Source organism: Helianthus annuus, chromosome 10, assembly GCF_002127325.2.
Source record: "Helianthus annuus cultivar XRQ/B chromosome 10, HanXRQr2.0-SUNRISE, whole genome shotgun sequence".
Classification (NCBI taxonomy): domain Eukaryota; kingdom Viridiplantae; phylum Streptophyta; class Magnoliopsida; order Asterales; family Asteraceae; genus Helianthus; species Helianthus annuus.
In genome coordinates, this window is record NC_035442.2 from 158,766,836 (window position 1) to 158,784,095 (window position 17,260).

At 34.5% G+C, this 17,260-nt stretch overlaps 1 long non-coding RNA gene across 1 annotated transcript; it reads right to left on the reverse strand.

Annotated features, from left to right (window-relative positions):
• Nucleotides 1–12,364: 12,364 nt before the first annotated feature.
• LOC118483192 lies at nt 12,365–13,817 on the reverse strand. The gene is made up of 2 exons (XR_004869842.1): nt 13,472–13,817; nt 12,365–12,759 (listed from the first exon to the last, which is right to left on the reverse strand). It is a non-coding gene; the product is annotated as an uncharacterized LOC118483192 (long non-coding RNA).
• Between the last annotated feature and the right edge of the window lie 3,443 nt (nt 13,818–17,260).

The window sequence follows — 17,260 nt, forward strand, 5'->3', positions numbered from 1 at the left end:
GAACTTCATGGTAAAATTTGGTTTGAAACAGTCCAATAGTGTTAGCAATGATGGCACCACCAGAATTTCCGCTGAATCCAAATCGTTAAAACGTACGGGCATTCACATGTTTTGTTTTTTTGCTCAATTTAAGGTATTGGGCCTTCTCAATTTTATTTTAGGATATGAGCCTATTTTTATAATAACGAAGGTTATATTAAGAGTTAAATGTCTGGTTGCTTTTTGTGGTTTAAGATATTACAGAGTTAGTCCCAATACTTCAATAAATACAGAGTTGGTCCCAGTGATTATAATTTTTGTACTTGTGTGATCCTTATCACAAACCCATGTAAAGTTTCTCAGTTAAGTGTGTGTAAAATAACTAGATTGCACCTGAACTAAAAAACAAAAACACTTAAAATTATGAAGAGTACCATTGATGTCAAGACCCACTTGGGACAACTCTGCAATATCTGTAAACCACAAGGACCAACCAACCATTTAACTCTTCTTATAATTATAGTAATAATCAAGGGCGCAACATAGTGGGGGCGGGAGGGGGCGGCCGACCCTCCGATTTTTTCGCTCAGTAGTGGAGAGTATGTAGTTTTCGTATAGAAATTTTTAGCTATATACGTTTTCGATCCCCGTTTTATAGAAATTTTTGGGCATGTACATTTTCGACCCCCCGGTCGGAAATATCAAGCTTCGCCACTAGTAATAATAATTGTTGTTGTTGGGTTATGTAAGACCGATCAGCTGATGATGAAAGCCAAAACCCAAAGGAAACCATCTCCCTGCCTGATAGAATAAGTTAGATTACAATTCAATGTCCAGAAGTTTCCTCCCCTGAAAGTTATACATACAACCACCTAAACTACTGGAACACATCGTGAATGATACAATATAAAACAACGTCATTTAACTTGTATGGTGTGTTATACAATATAACACATTGTGAAGAAACCCAAAAATGATAAAACACAACGTCAAGAAACCACAAAAGACATGTCTCATGAATCATAACTAGTATAACACATGGTGAATTAACCTGTAACTGGTAAAACACATCGTCAAGAAATTACAAATACATCTCCTTCCTAAAAACACAATTATAACGATCCTCGAAAACACCCTATAACGCTTCGTACTCACAAAAACCGGACCCGTATAAGGTTAATTTTTAGAAAAAAATGAAAAATCAAAGTTGGTCCCTATAATTTTCATATTTTGCAAATATTTTGTTTTATCTTTCGTTTTTTGCGAGTTAACACGACGCAACGTGCGTGTGTGGTTCAATGTTTTTATGTTTCGTTTAATGCTTCGTTCTGAATTTGCGAGTTAAGACGACGCAACGGACGTGTATGGTTCAACATTTTTACGCTGTCAATTGTTTTCCCGTTTAACAAGTTCGTCGCAACGAGCGGATACTAAGTCGACTTAGTTATTATTTTCTATGTTTTACGTTACGGTCTAATTTCTTCACACTAAAATACGCTCGTTGTTGGCGGTGGTGTAACATTGGTACTATTTGAAACAGTTTTACACCACCATCGCAACGTGATGGGGCTTAATACCAGTTGTTTCTACTTTCTAATTGTTTTATATTGTGAAAAAAATGAATTACTTTTAGCTAGTGAAAAAAAATGAAATTACTTTTAGCTAAAAATAAAACATAGCACATTGACTTTAGATGACTGTGAACACTTTTGACTCTTTATTTTTCTTACAATTACAATTAACCTCATGGTAAAATTTGGTTTCAAACAATCCAATAGTGTTAGCAATGATGGCACCACCAGAATTTCCGCTGAATCCCAAATCGTTAAAATGTACGGGCATTCACATGTTTTGTTTTGCTCAATTTAAGGTATTGGGCCTTCTCAATTTTATTTTAGGATATGAGCCTATTTTTATAATAACGAAGGTTATATAAAGAGTTAAATGTCTGGTTGTTCCATGTGGTTTATAGATATTACAGAGTTAGTCTCAATATTTCAATAAATACAGAGTTGGTCCCAGTGATTACAATTTTTGCACTTGGGTGATCCTTATCACAAATCCATGTAAAATTTCCCAGTTAAGTGTGTGCAAAATAACTAGATTGCACCTGAACTAAAAAACAAAAACACTTAAAATTATGAAGAGTACCATTGATGTCAGGACCCACTTGGGACAACTCTGCAATATCTGTAAACCACAAGGACCAACCAACCATTTAACTCTTCTTATAATTATAGTAATAATCAGGGGCGCAACATAGTGGGGGCGGGAGGGGGCGGCCGACCCTCCGAATTTTTCACTCAGTAGTGGAGAGTATGTAGTTTTCGTATAGAAATTTTTGGGTATATACGTTTTCGACCCCCGGTTTTATAGAAATTTTTGGGCATATACATTTTCGACCCCGTGGTCGGAAATCTCAAGCTTCGCCACTAGTAATAATAATTGTTGTTGTTGTTGGGTTATGTAAGACCGATCGGCTGATGATGAAAGCCAAAACTCAAAGGAAACCATCTCCCTGCCTTATAGAATAAGTTAGATTACAATTCAATGTCCAGAAGTTTCCCCCCCTGAAAGTTATACATACAACCACCTAAACTACTGGAACACATCGTGAATGATACAATATAAAACAACGTCATTTAACTTGTATGGTGTGTTATACAATATAACACATTGTGAAGAAACCCAAAAATGATAAAACACAACGTCAAGAAACCACAAAAGACATTTCTCGTGAATTATAACTAGTATAACACATGGTGAATTAACCTGTAACTGGTAAAACACATCGTCAAGAAATTACAAATACATCTCCTTCCTAAAAACACAATTATAACAATCCTCGAAAACACCCTATAACGCTTCGTACTCACAAAAACCGGACCCGTATAACGTTAATTTTTAGAAAAAAATGAAAAATCAAAGTTTTATACCCTGTCACGGGCCGCGACAGGTTAAAGGGAGGTCGGTCGCGGGGAGCGACACCCCTTTGCTTGCCGGTCAGCGCTTGTGCCACGTGTCGTGCCATGTGTCAAGCCTAGGTGCCACCCGACAACCTAGCCGTAGCTAGGGTGCCCTCGCGGGGCGCGACAGGAAGGGAGGGGGCAGTCGCGGGGTGCGACAGGCTCCGGAAAAAGCTATAAATTGAGCAGTTCAGTAGCATTCACAATTCGCTCAAATCTTTCTTTTCTCTCTATTCTTTCACACGAAATTAATAGCTAAAATACCCCCTAAATCACGAAGCTCTGCCATGTTGTAAGTATTTTAACCCCCGATCACTAATTCAATACCCTGTCCGATTGATCTGGAACCCAGAAACTGATGCCAAAGTGCTGCCTGTTTAGTGCTATGCTTTGTAAACTAAGTTGGGGTTCTGTCTCGTGACGTATTGATAAAGTTGAATTGGGTTATTATACTAACGCGCGTGCATTGTATATTTTTAATAGGAACTCAAGAAAATTAGCAGAAAATATTTCCAGGAAGCCTGTAGAAAAACATAAGTTTACAGTGTGAGTCATTCTTCTTCTTATCAAATTGCTTTACAAAATCTTAAATGTTTTTCAGTTATATTTACAGTGATTAAGTCTTTGTATTCTACAATTACTGCCGGTATGTGGGGTTTTCTATACACTACTAATCAAGCATTACTATTGGACAAAGAGTTGACCAATAGTAATATGACCACGGTCATTGTAACTGCCAACATGACAAATACTGAATGAGTAATTGGGTAGATATAAACACTGTAATCGCTCTTAATACTATGAAGTAATAACAAGTTATATATTTTTAAAATGGAATGTAACTCACTAGTATTTCTTGCTGATAAAATATTTTAAAACGCGTTTCAGTTAACTTAATGTGAAGCTATAAGAAGCCATCTATGGAGCACTGAAGGCTTAAAGAAAGTGGTTTTAATTTACATGAATAAAAGAAGAAGTTATATTTTCAGCAAACCAGGGTTTACCCCTATAAAGATATTATAAATGAAATATGGGTTTTTATCCCATTTGTTGAATACAAAAGTTTGGTGTTTTGCAAACTCTGAATTTATTTCCTAACTACGATCCTGATGTTTTAATTCCGCTGCCAAGTCAATAAACACCGATACCACCGGCTCGTGCTCGCGGCGCCCGCTCTCGGGATGGGGTCGGGGGTTGCGACAACAATGTCAATAATTACAAAGATATCTCCTTCCTAAAACATAAACTGCTATAATATATTGTGAATTAACCTGTAACTACTAAAACACATTGTCAAGAAATTGTCTATGAAGGATTGCAACTAGTAAAACACATCGTCAAGAAATTGTTCATGAAGGACTGTAGCAGGTAAAACACATCTACAAATACCTCTCCGTCCTAAAACATAAATTACTATAACACATTGTGAATTAACCTGCAACTGGTAAAACACATCATCAAGAAATTGTTCATGAAGGATCGTAGCAGGTAAAACACATATACAAATACATCTCCTTCCTACAACATAAACGCAATCAACCATGACACTTGACATCGTGATTTTTGATTAGTAATATGAATCGATCGAAAGAGATAAAATCTAAGGGACTGTGTTTGTGAATTAGCGATGAACTTGCTATAAAAATATAACTGCCGAATTTGAATTCAAAGAAGATATTCAGTTACCACAAATATCTCGAATTTTGTTTAGCAGATAAAATCTTCCATAAATAAAATGATTACCTAATTACAATTTTTCTCTTTTGTATAAAAATATCAAATGCCACATGTCACATGAAGAATGCTTCCTACACTTTGTAGGAAAAGTTGGCTTTGCAACCCTATATATATGTATAAAAATTCTAATAAAGGATTTCAATTAATGCTACATGTCATTTTCTCCTTTAACCTAAAAAAATATTTATATTTTTTAAACTTTTTTAACAATTAATTAAACATGAATATACACTAAAAAAACTTACCTCAATACTTCAGCTTGCTCCTGCTCATTACACGTGACTATGGAGAAGGCAACTCCGTTTTCATATTTGTCAAAACTAATAGAAAATATCAAAAATAAAATATCAAGTTAGGTTTTCCAAAAAGATTATAAAGGTAACATGTTAAATTAAAAACATTCAGGAAAACTAACCTCATATCTATCTTCTTCATCATGCCCCTCACCGGTGACTATGGAGGCGACAATTAAGTTCAAATCATTGTCAGAATCAACAATCTGTGCAACAGATTCAAGTCATTCCATGACTTCTTCATTCTCATTACAACAAAATGAACATAACAATCAGATGAGACAATCAGTACATCTTGAAATTGAAGTAACAATTTTAAATATAAAACTAAGCATAGAATGAAAACAAACTTGAAGTAAATAACTAATACATATCCTGAAATAATTGAGAGATCAGAAACCCTTCCCAACCGCTGGAGTGATCACACTCCACAAGCTAATCTAAACCATTAATACATAAATTAAGTATATGAATTACTAATCTAACCCCTAATTATATTCAAAATACCCAATTAGAACCAAATTAATAGTCTGGATACTTAATTAAATAGGGAATCCTATACAAACATGAAATATATTGATGGATCTATATGAATGAATTAATTTGTGAAGAACCCTAACAATGAATAATCATTCAATTATTAAGTATGAAACGTTATGGTTTACGACATGATAAACAAATGACGATTAAAGTTATTAAGTGTTTATAGAAGGTGAATCAAACGACAACACCATTTTCTGTAGATCATCTCGTCTTCTTCAATTTTCTGTTTGTGTATTATAGATATAAAATAATGTATCAAGTTAGAGTTTCCAAATAGATTGTCAAGGTACATAAAGATGTTAAATAAAAACATTCAGAAAAACTAACGTCATATCTTTCTTCTTCATCTTGCTCCTCATCGGTGATTTTGGCGGCGACAATTCAGTTCAGATCTTTGTTGAAAGTGACAGTCCGTGTAAAGGATTCAAGACGTTCCATGTATCCTTCTTTCTGATTAGAACGAAATCGACATAAGAAAAGGATGAGGCAAATCAATACCTCTTGAAATAAAAAAAAACAACTGTAAAACTAAAACTAACCTGAAGTAAATAACTAATCCACATCCTGAAATAACTGAGGGATCGGAAACCCTATATTAAAAACTCACAACCAAATGATTTCTAATTAGTACACAAATTAAGTAATGCACAATATGAAGTAATTGGGGGATTTAATTTCAGATTGTTGATTAAAGGATAATTAAATGACAGAATTTGAAGTGATGAGCAATAAGAATTCCCACTGTTATCTGTAGTTCGGTCAGGGAGATTCTGTAAGTGCATAATTCGGTGGGTCTCTCGGGTAAAGCCAAGGAAGTTTTCATCGGTATTTTGAGGGTGGAGTGCTGGTGCATTTGGAGGGCGCTTAACAAATTAAGGTTTGAAAGCAAACAAGTAAAGGTGAATGACATCGTCAGCGAGATTAAATCGTTAGGTTTTTTATGGATTAGTAGCAGGAGTAAATCTAGATACATTTCTTAGATCGATTGGTATAATTTTGTGAATATGTAGCTGGTTTTTGTTGTTTGGGTCGCCCCGTTTCGTGGATCGTTGGTCGTTTTATAATGAAGTTTACTTTAAAAAAAATAAGGAAGCGTCCTCTTATTTAAGAGTGTATTTTAATTTAATATTTTATTTTTATTTTAAATCGTCTAATCACTGCAAGGAATCAACCATAAGTTGTGTTTAGGTAGATCATAAAGTGACTTGCTCTCAAGGTATAATAACTTGTTATGATTTGACACCATAGAAATTATGAAGAGTCTTCCACAATATTCCCAACTCAACTAAAAGTCTGTTTTATAGCGTCAATATGATTGATTAATCAAATTATGTAACAAACAATTTATTTTAACATGAGCATAAACAAGTGGTATATTTCTCTATAGGGGTGAGCGGGTTGTTAGAAACATAAAAGCTAGATATAAATATGTAGTAAATACTTGCAAATATATAAATAAAAACAAAAGCTAAGACTTTATGAAATTTCTTGGTAATTACCTATCATCATTGGTTGTTGGTGGCCATTATGTCTCATTTTTTTATCAATATATTCTAAGTTTCAACTATAAAAAAGTTGGATATATCACATTGTAACCAATATAATATTGTTGATTATTTTAGTTTTATCAATTATTTTATGTAATTAACATTTATCAAGAACTAAAAAGATTCTATGTTAACTCTTAATACGAGTTAGGACGTACAAAATTCATTAAGCTAAATCTTAAACCTAATGAAAATAATCAATGGGTTAATGATTAATTTTGTAACTGATCTTAATGTATGGAGTTGTTGAGTGTAGATATAATATAAAATTCCACTTTCATTAAGTCAAGTCTGTATTTAAGTTAGTTGGTATTGTTTGTGATTTTAGTGTCAACTAAATCATTTTATAATAGTTGGATTTACTTTAGACATTAGTGAAATTTATTTCACATATATTGATACAAGTTATGAAGTGTGTACTTTCGAGATTATCATAATTTTAGTAACCGACGAACCCGAAAGATTCAAGAAGGCAACACCCCCATGTGGGGGTTTAGGGGGAAAGCTCCCTAGCGGGGTCTAAGGGCAGAGCCCCTGCTGGGGTTTCATTACTAGCCATTGAGTGGCGCCCACGATGGAACACCTTTTTTTTATGTAACCACTTTGAAATCCTACTGGAAGGTGCTTCAGATTCACATGATTGATGGAAAGTAACATTGAAACTGTTCATTGTTCAACAGACATAAGTGATCATTAGTGGTAATCGTTAGTTGTAAGTTAACACATAACTTATCGTTAGTGGTCATCATTAGTTGTAAGTTAACACATAACTGATCGTTAGTGGTAATCTTTAGTTGTAAGTTAACACTGATCAATAACTACTTAATCCATCAACGAGAAATGGTCGTCTATAGTAAGTTAGTACTGATCAACAACAGCTCCGAGCAATGGCAATCGGTCGGTAACAACAACTTGTGCATTAGTGGGCAAGTTAGGTAACCAACAATAATTCAGTTACTTCTAATGGGGTTCTGCTAGGGTCCCCTTTCCCCATCTCTACTTCAGCACCTTCTTCTTTCCCTTCCTCTTTCTCCATCAACAAGAAATAGTCTCCCTATCCAACCCTTTACGAATTACAAAACTGTTAACAATCATGGTTTAAAGATGAATCAAACGAAACACAAGATATACAAACACAGATCTAGCGACAAAACGGTGACAAAGCTCTTATTTAACCCAAACCAAAACGTTACCCCCCAAAACCCAGATGATCTTACAATAGTAAGATCTAACAAGTACAAAAATACAAAACAAATCTGATGATCATCCACAGATGATGATCATCTATCAAACCGTATGAACAATCTCTCAAAACAAAGGAGAGAGATCAACAACAACGAATACAGCTGCAACACTTTTGCAGAAAACCCTAGATCTAAACAGAGTGAATGTAACAACTTTGAAGAGGAGTGAATGATTGAATGAGAGAGAAAGATCCCTTTTATATTCTGGATGTGGAACATTTACACATAGCACCTCGCAGTATCAAGACGGCAATCGAAGCCCTTGCAACTTACACTTTACCCCTTCAAAATATCTGATCCATAACAACAACAATAACAGACCAACAAACCAAACAGATTAGTAACAACCAGCCCATAAATAGGCCCACTTTAACAAGAGATCAAATGGCCCAAATGGATGATCAAATAATATAACATTTTAACATCCCCCCTTCATCCATTTGGTTTAAACACATCTATCATGCCCAGCTGTTTACAAAATGCATTATGCTGGGTAACACTTAACCCTTTTGTGAAAATATCAGCAAGTTGATCTTCAGTATCAACCTTGCTTGTAACTATAAACCCAATTGACACCTTTTCTCTCAGAAAGTACAAATCAATCTCAAAATGCTTTGTACGTTCATGAAACACAGGATTTGCTGCTATTGATATAGCAGCACTACTGTCACAAAATACCTGAATAGGTAACTTGCAACTCACACCAAGTTCACTTAAAACGTTCACAATCCAGACAAGTTCACAGGTGGCTGAACACATGGCTCTATATTCAGCCTCACCTGTTGATCTAGAAACAGTAGACTGTTTCTTACTTTTCCATGATACAAGATTATCACCTAAAAATATGCAAAAACCAGTAACTGATCTCCTAGTATCTATACACTTAGCCCAATCAGAATCAGCAAAACATGACAAATCAAAGTTATCACTTCTTTTAAACAATAAACCTTTTCCTGGACTAAGCTTTAGATACCTTAACAGTCTTAAAGCAATTTTAAGATGAACTGATAGAGGTTTATGCATAAACTGACTCAAATATTGCACAGCATAACTTATATCAGGACGAGTCAATGACAAATAGATCAATTTGCCAATCAACTTCTGATAGTTAGTAATATTAACTAACTCTTCTTTTTCTTCAATACTTTTCTTATTAACAATATGGCTTAACTCTATTGGAGTACCTGCAGGTTTACACCCAAGGTACCCAAACTCAGCCAACAACTCTAAACAATACTTTCGTTGGTTTAGACAAAGACCAGATTTGTCATACACAACTTCTAACCCAAGAAAGTATTTAAGAACACCTAAGTCTTTAATTTTAAAGTGATCACTTAACAAGGCTTTAACTCTTTCAATTTCAGCAACACTGTTGCCAGTAACAATTATATCATCTACATACACAAGTAACACAAGCAAAACAGATGATTTACACATAATATACAAAGAATGATCACATGAACTCTGAACAAAACCAACTTTAACTAAAACATCAGTTAGTTTCTCATTCCACTTTCTGGGGGCTTGCTTAAGCCCATACAAGGATTTAACTAACTTGCACACTTTAGTATTATTCTTATCATAATAACCTTCAGGTAATGTCATGTAAACATTTTCAGTAATTGACCCATATAGAAAGGCATTATTAATGTCTAACTGGTATAGAGTCCAACCATTTTGAACAGCTAAACTTAAAACACATCTGATGGTAACCATTTTCACAACAGGTGAAAATGTTTCACCAAAATCAATACCTTCTCTCTGATTATACCCTTTTGCAACAAGTCTAGCTTTATAACGTTCAATTTCACCATTTGACTTATATTTTATTCTATAAACCCATTTACAACCTATTGGTTTTCTACCAACAGGTAACTCAACTAATTCCCATGTTTGATTTTTTAACAAGGCTTCCATTTCAAGGTTCATAGCTTCAACCCATTTAGGGTCTTTTGAAGCTTCATTATAACTACTGGGTTCAACAGACTTACTTAAACAGCTTATGAACACATTGTTTTCAGCAGACAAACAAGAATAGCTCAACACTTTATTAAGATCATATTTCACAGAACAATTAAGCACAAAATCCTGAAACTTCTTAGGCACAGAAACATTCCTAGAAGACCTTCTTAAACTCACTTGAGTTCCCTCAGATGGGTTAATCTCATCTACTAACACATCAGTTTCCTCTGCCTCACCTAACTCCACCCTATTACTACTATCAACACTAGAATCAAACTCATGACTTATGTCAGTTTGTTCTGGAGTGGCAGATGTAGAGGGAGCTGGCTGCTGATCATCACTGACTGTGTCATGAGATTCAGTAGCACCCTCTTCATCATTGGGAGTAGAAGGAACTTCAGGTGTACTTGTTTCATATTTATCAAAAAAGTTTAACAGATTTAAACTCTTATCATGCATACCACTATCACTAACTTGTTTTGACTTAAAAGGATAAACACTTTCATAAAACTTTACATCTCTTGAATAAAAAACCTTATTTGTATCCAAACTCAACAATTTATAACCCTTTTTTACATTTGAATAACCTATCAAAACACACTTATCAGCATGATAAGCAAATTTATCTGATTCATTTAAGATAGTACTAAAACAAAGACACCCAAAATTCCTAAAATGAGACAAAGAGGGTTTAAAACTAAACATGAGCTCATAAGGACTCTTACCATTCAACACAGAAGATGGCAACCTGTTAATTATATACACAGCAGTTAGCACACAATCACTCCAAAACTTCAGAGGTAGGCCACTCTGAAACATCAAAGTTCTGGCAACATTTAAAAGATGTCTATGTTTTCGTTCAACTACCCCATTTTGTTGTGGGGTATATGAACAAGAAGTTTGATGAATGATACCTTTTTGTTTACAAAAATCAACCATTTGATTATTTATAAATTCAGTTCCATTATCACTCCTAAACATTTTAATCTTTCTTTTAAACTGAGTTAAAACAAGCTCATAAAAATATTTTAGATTTTCAAAAACTTCAGAAGCTAATTTAGAAAAAACTTGACCAAGAAACAGTTCTTCTGAAATAGAATTCAATAACCAAGTAAGCACAACAGAATTGCATCTATCCCATTGAGCTGCCAATATTTCATCATCCTTAGACTTTTCCACCTTACCATCTATAAACCCATACTTGTTTTTAGCTTCTAAAGCCAATTTCATGGCACTAGACCACACAGCATAATTCTCAGTTCCTTTGAGTTTAATACTAACAATGGTTAAACTACTGGAGTCACTAGGATGTAAGTACAACGGATCTCCTATATCCAATTTACCAATCAACGTCTGAGAAGTACTAGGAGCAGTTTCAGGAGGCATAATGACAATCAACAAAAAAACACCAAGTATTCAAACAGACAACAGCAGGTTATCAACAGAAAACACACAAAGAACCAAACAAACAAAAAACTAAGGCGAAACTGAGTCAGGGACCAGATTCCAGGTTCATCACTCAAAGGTGCCTGGACAAGCCTTTACTCAGGAGCCAAACCCTAACAACAGAACAAAGACTAACAACAACCAACCAAGAAACACAAAACAAACAATACAAATATGTGCCGGTCCTCACTACCCCGACTTCAACTATCCAATCAACAAAAAAACAAGATAGGAAGGAACGATCTTACAAAGGGTGCAATTTCTTGAATATATATCAGATTCGTAGTTTTCAAGAACTACTAAACCTGATATGCAGAAGATCAAGTGTCACACAGGTTAGTTTGCCCTAAAACCTTCAAGGGTTTTAGAGACCAACGCAGTATGAACTCCAGCAGTAAACAAGCTCTCACACAACCCAAGAAACCCTAAGATAGGGTTTCAGTGAACAGATCTGAACTAATATTCCCAAGATCAAGCCGATCCAAACCCTAGAATACCAGGGAAGAACCTAAACACAAACAAAAACAAAAGAATCAGAATCAAACAGCGGAAAACAACAGATCAGGAGCGATGAAGCTCTGATACCATGTTAACAATCATGGTTTAAAGATGAATCAAACGAAACACAAGATATACAAACACAGATCTAGCGACAAAACGGTGACAAAGCTCTTATTTAACCCAAACCAAAACGTTACCCCCCAAAACCCAGATGATCTTACAATAGTAAGATCTAACAAGTACAGAAATACAAAACAAATCTGATGATCATCCACAGATGATGATCATCTATCAAACCGTATGAACAATCTCTCAAAACAAAGGAGAGAGATCAACAACAACGAATACAGCTGCAACACTTTTGCAGAAAACCCTAGATCTAAACAGAGTGAATGTAACAACTTTGAAGAGGAGTGAATGATTGAATGAGAGAGAAAGATCCCTTTTATATTCTGGATGTGGAACATTTACACATAGCACCTCGCAGTATCAAGACGGCAATCGAAGCCCTTGCAACTTACACTTTACCCCTTCAAAATATCTGATCCATAACAACAACAATAACAGACCAACAAACCAAACAGATTAGTAACAACCAGCCCATAAACAGGCCCACTTTAACAAGAGATCAAATGGCCCAAATGGATGATCAAATAATATAACATTTTAACAAAAACCTATAAATTTATGAAGTTGGTCATTGTGTACGTAGTAAAATATTATTAACTTTGGTAAAAGTTGATCATATGCTAGTCAGTCCACATACTTATTACGAAGTTAAACGATGAAGACGAAACCTAAACCTAAACATAAACCCAACCATCTATGCTGATGAACAAAAGTACTCGGATGATCAAACCTGAAAAGGAGCTAGGGGAGGAGCCCTAAAAGGTACCTTGTTTGTATACATTACGAAGTAACTTCTCGTATGAAATATAAATCTATATTTTGTTTAAATAGAACAAAATATATAATCCACACGTTAAACAAAATAATGTTCCTTTTGCTAAAAGTTGTCTGGTGCTCAGCTCATCATATATAATATTGTCTTTCATCAAGAAAAACCATATGAGTTGTCATAAATCATATGTAGATGGCAATAATTATTTATGAATGATATTAAATGTGTTTTGTGATATTTATTTAAATACATTTAGACTAACTCATCAGATATTGACGATAAGCCAATGACCCTTTGGTGGAGTGGTGGAAAGAACTTTGTGCCATGTGAGTGGCGCCGGTTCGATCCTCACCTTCATCAAATGTGAGGCATTGGGGTTATCCCCAACCCAATGATGGTTTGGACTCCGGTTCGAGCATGAGGGAACCCGAGTTTTCTACTAGGGTGCATTTACTCCAGCGAGTCGGTCAGTCTCGACAGGCGGCGGCTCGTGTGGAGGGTGCAACTTCTGTTAAGTGGTAGGGGGCCTGAAATTTTCTCGGGGAAAGCCAAATGTCCTATTCTACTAAGGCGTGGACCCGGTTAAGACAACATAGTCCTCGGGACAGAATGGGGCAGGGCCGAGTCGTCTGGCGTGAATCATCCGTCTGTTGAGAACTTCACCTTTCAAAAAAAAATATTGACGATGATATTTTCACGCAAAGTGTCTGTGTTTACAGAAGGTATGAAAAGAGTTAATATAAGAAGTATAAATCCAGATTATAATAAAAAGACAGCGTAGGGTAGGGTAGGTGCACCATATGCATGGTCCATGCACTTAACTTCATCCTTCTGTTCAAAAACAACTTAGCTTCATTTTTAAAGTTTTCTGTGTCCTCTCACTTGGACAACATCAGAGTGAAAGTTTCCTGGAAATTTCAAGTAAAAGATCCAAAACGTAAATTCAAAGAAATATATGTTGATTATTACATATCAACAATATTCATGGACGATGTGCTTTTAAGGGCTTTAGATACGTTAGGTAGAGAACCCTTTAAATTTTAATAACTATAAAGTTGTAAAATAAGAGATGAGAGCCTATTTTAAAAGTTTTTTTTAATTATTATCACTTTGCAAATGTTTGGTATGCAAGAATAAAAGGTGAAATTGAATGAACTATTGCGAGAAAATGGGTTCCATTCCCACATGGAAACTTACCTTTCTGTGTGTCAATTTTGTTGTGAATTGGTGAGTGTGCTCGATGATGCTCTCAATTAAGGTAGCAACTTAATTCTATATTCGAATCAAAGGAGATAAAACTCAGTCATTAACTTTTGTAACTAAGAAGTAACTTCTTTAATAACAATACGATCGGTTTAGTTACCTAATAAAAACTATAAGACATTTTGTTTCATCTTATCAACAGTTCTAAACAGCAACGACAACCATGTTATTGTTCGTTAGCATTAACCACGAGCCATCAGTAGTGTAACCTGTGAGCTACAAAATTCATTATGCTACCTATCGGTGGAAATGTTGACAACAACATACTAAAGTAGTGTTGGAATGGAACAGAATTAAGGTTACAAATGCAAAAAAAAAAAAAAAAAAAAAAAAACAGAATTGGAGTTGGAATTGGTTATTAAAAAAAGAATGATAAGTTGTTTTTATTAAAAAAAATTAAATTAGTTATAAAAAAAAGAATTGTTATTTACATAGGAAATGAAATTTGATTTGGAATTTATGAGTTTTCTTTTCATTTTGAATTAAATGGAATAAGATGAAATTGGAATGTAGATTACACTCCTTATGTTATTGTTCAATTCAAATTCCTTCTTTTGTAGAAACGAACAACATAAGAAATCGAATCTACATTTCAATTTCATCTCGATTTCATTCTATTATATGAAACGAACATACCTTAAGGTTGTTATTTTGATAGTTTGTATAAAAGTTGATATGTTGTTATAGAAAAATAATAGTGGTTAGACGACCAATCCACAATCGGATTGCGTCATCGACTTCGAAGGTATTGCTTTACATTAATTCCCAATTTTTCTGACTATCTGACAACCGATGCATGGTACGACCGTGACATCGATTGTGCTACTCATTCACAATATTGTGTTGATTCCATGTTTAACCTTACACGGTTAATATATGGTTCAAACGTGACATCAGATATTGTACTCATTTGAAGTCTTGTATTTAATCTAGATTGCCCTTTGGAAGGTCGATGCATGGTATGATTTCATACATCCAACGACAACAACCGTACCCAATAAATCTTACCCATAACAACTCTATTAGTATGGTTTAGGGAGGATGAGATGTAAGTAAACCTTTCCTCATTCATGGGGATAGAAACTACTTCTAGAGAGACCCTTTGCTCCAGAATAAATAGCAGACAAATAACAAGTAATTAAAAAAATCAATAATATGAAACCACCATTAACAAAAAGAAAGAAGAAGTGGTGAACGAGTAAGATAGAAACATATATAACAATATACATAGACACAAATAGAGACCGAATAAAAAAAGAAGAAAAGAAACCACATGCAAAGTCCACAAAATATGTGGGACAACCTAAGCCACTAACACTAACACAAGACACCTTTGTACCCTTCCTTTCCATAATCTTAATCCCACCTTTTTACGATATACCATCTTGATCAATGTTCTCGTAAAGGTGCAACTCTATCAGATCATGTGTTTAATCCGCTCATCCCAAAACAATTTGGGCCTGCCTTTACTCACTATTCTCTCTATAGTGAGGGTTTCTGCTGCTTTAATTGGTGTTATCTTCACCCTTCTTTTCACATAGCCAAACCATCTCCATCTCCCTTCCCTTATCTAATATTTACGTGATGCAAGCGTGGTATAAATTTTAGTATATTTTAAGCACTTTTATTCGTTTATCAAGCTTTAAATTTATAAAACACGATATAACACTATCACTCTCTACAATACGCTACGGCAAGTGCACCCATCGTTGGCTTAATATAGTGATGGTAAGATACCGAGGTCGTCAAGAACATAAGAGCTTTTAATACCCGAATATCGTCAACGTCTAATCTTACCAAATTTGTGTGAAAAGATTTTTAGTAATTAAAATAAAGGAAGGAACTAAAATAATAAAAGAAACAAATAGATAAGATAGAATCACTTGGTTCCGACTTATCTTTTACGTATTCTTTGATAATTTCCGCACTTTGGGTTTTTTAAGAGATTATCTTAGTTATAGTGGCATGTCTCTCTTTGATAATGTAACATCCCGAAAATATAAAACTTTATAATAATATATATAGTTTAAATAAATGAGGAATTACCCATCTAGAAGTGTAGTAACTTGGTTAGCTAACATGTCTAGCATTAGCCTACAATGAGGTTAAAACAACACAATTTGTTATGTTAAATAAATGGAGGGACCAATCTTGTAAAAATCAGAACTTGAATTACTAAAATAGTAAAAACTAACCAAACCCCATTCAAGAGGTGTCTGGTCGATCAACAAGCAGGGGCGACAAGGGGTTTCTTAACCCAAACCCTAACTTGCAAGAAAAATCACAAATTAAAGCCTCAAATCAGTTAGAAATCGAAATCCAAGCACAGAATCGTGATCACCTTGTCAAAGGGATCCTAAGGTATGTTGAATTAGGTCATTTTCATTCGATTCAAAGTTCATGTATGTGATCAAAAATCGAATGTAGAGCTTGATTTTGTGTAGTAAACATGAAATTGGAAGTAATGTAAGGTTTAGGGACAAACCCTAGATAATTTCTTGTCAAATTCTTGCATGATAATTGTATAGATCAAAATCACCATAGTGGGTGATTAGCATGTTAGTAAAACTTGATGAACACTAGGATTAAAACTCTTGTTCTAGTGTAAACTGAAATTATGAGGAGAACTCTAAATTGTTAATGTTAACATATAGACATGTAGTCAAATTGAAGTTAATTTTGGTGATAAACTCGAGTCATGAACTTGGTTTAGATCATATAAAAATCTGACCCGTAAGGTGTTTGATAAAATGCCTAAAAGAGGGTAAAATGCTAAAAGTCGGGCAAAACGCAGATTTGAATACATTAAGAAATAATGCGTTAAAGCTTATGAAAGGGGTTCTAATTTTGTTATAAATTGAACTCTTTAGGCAAGGAA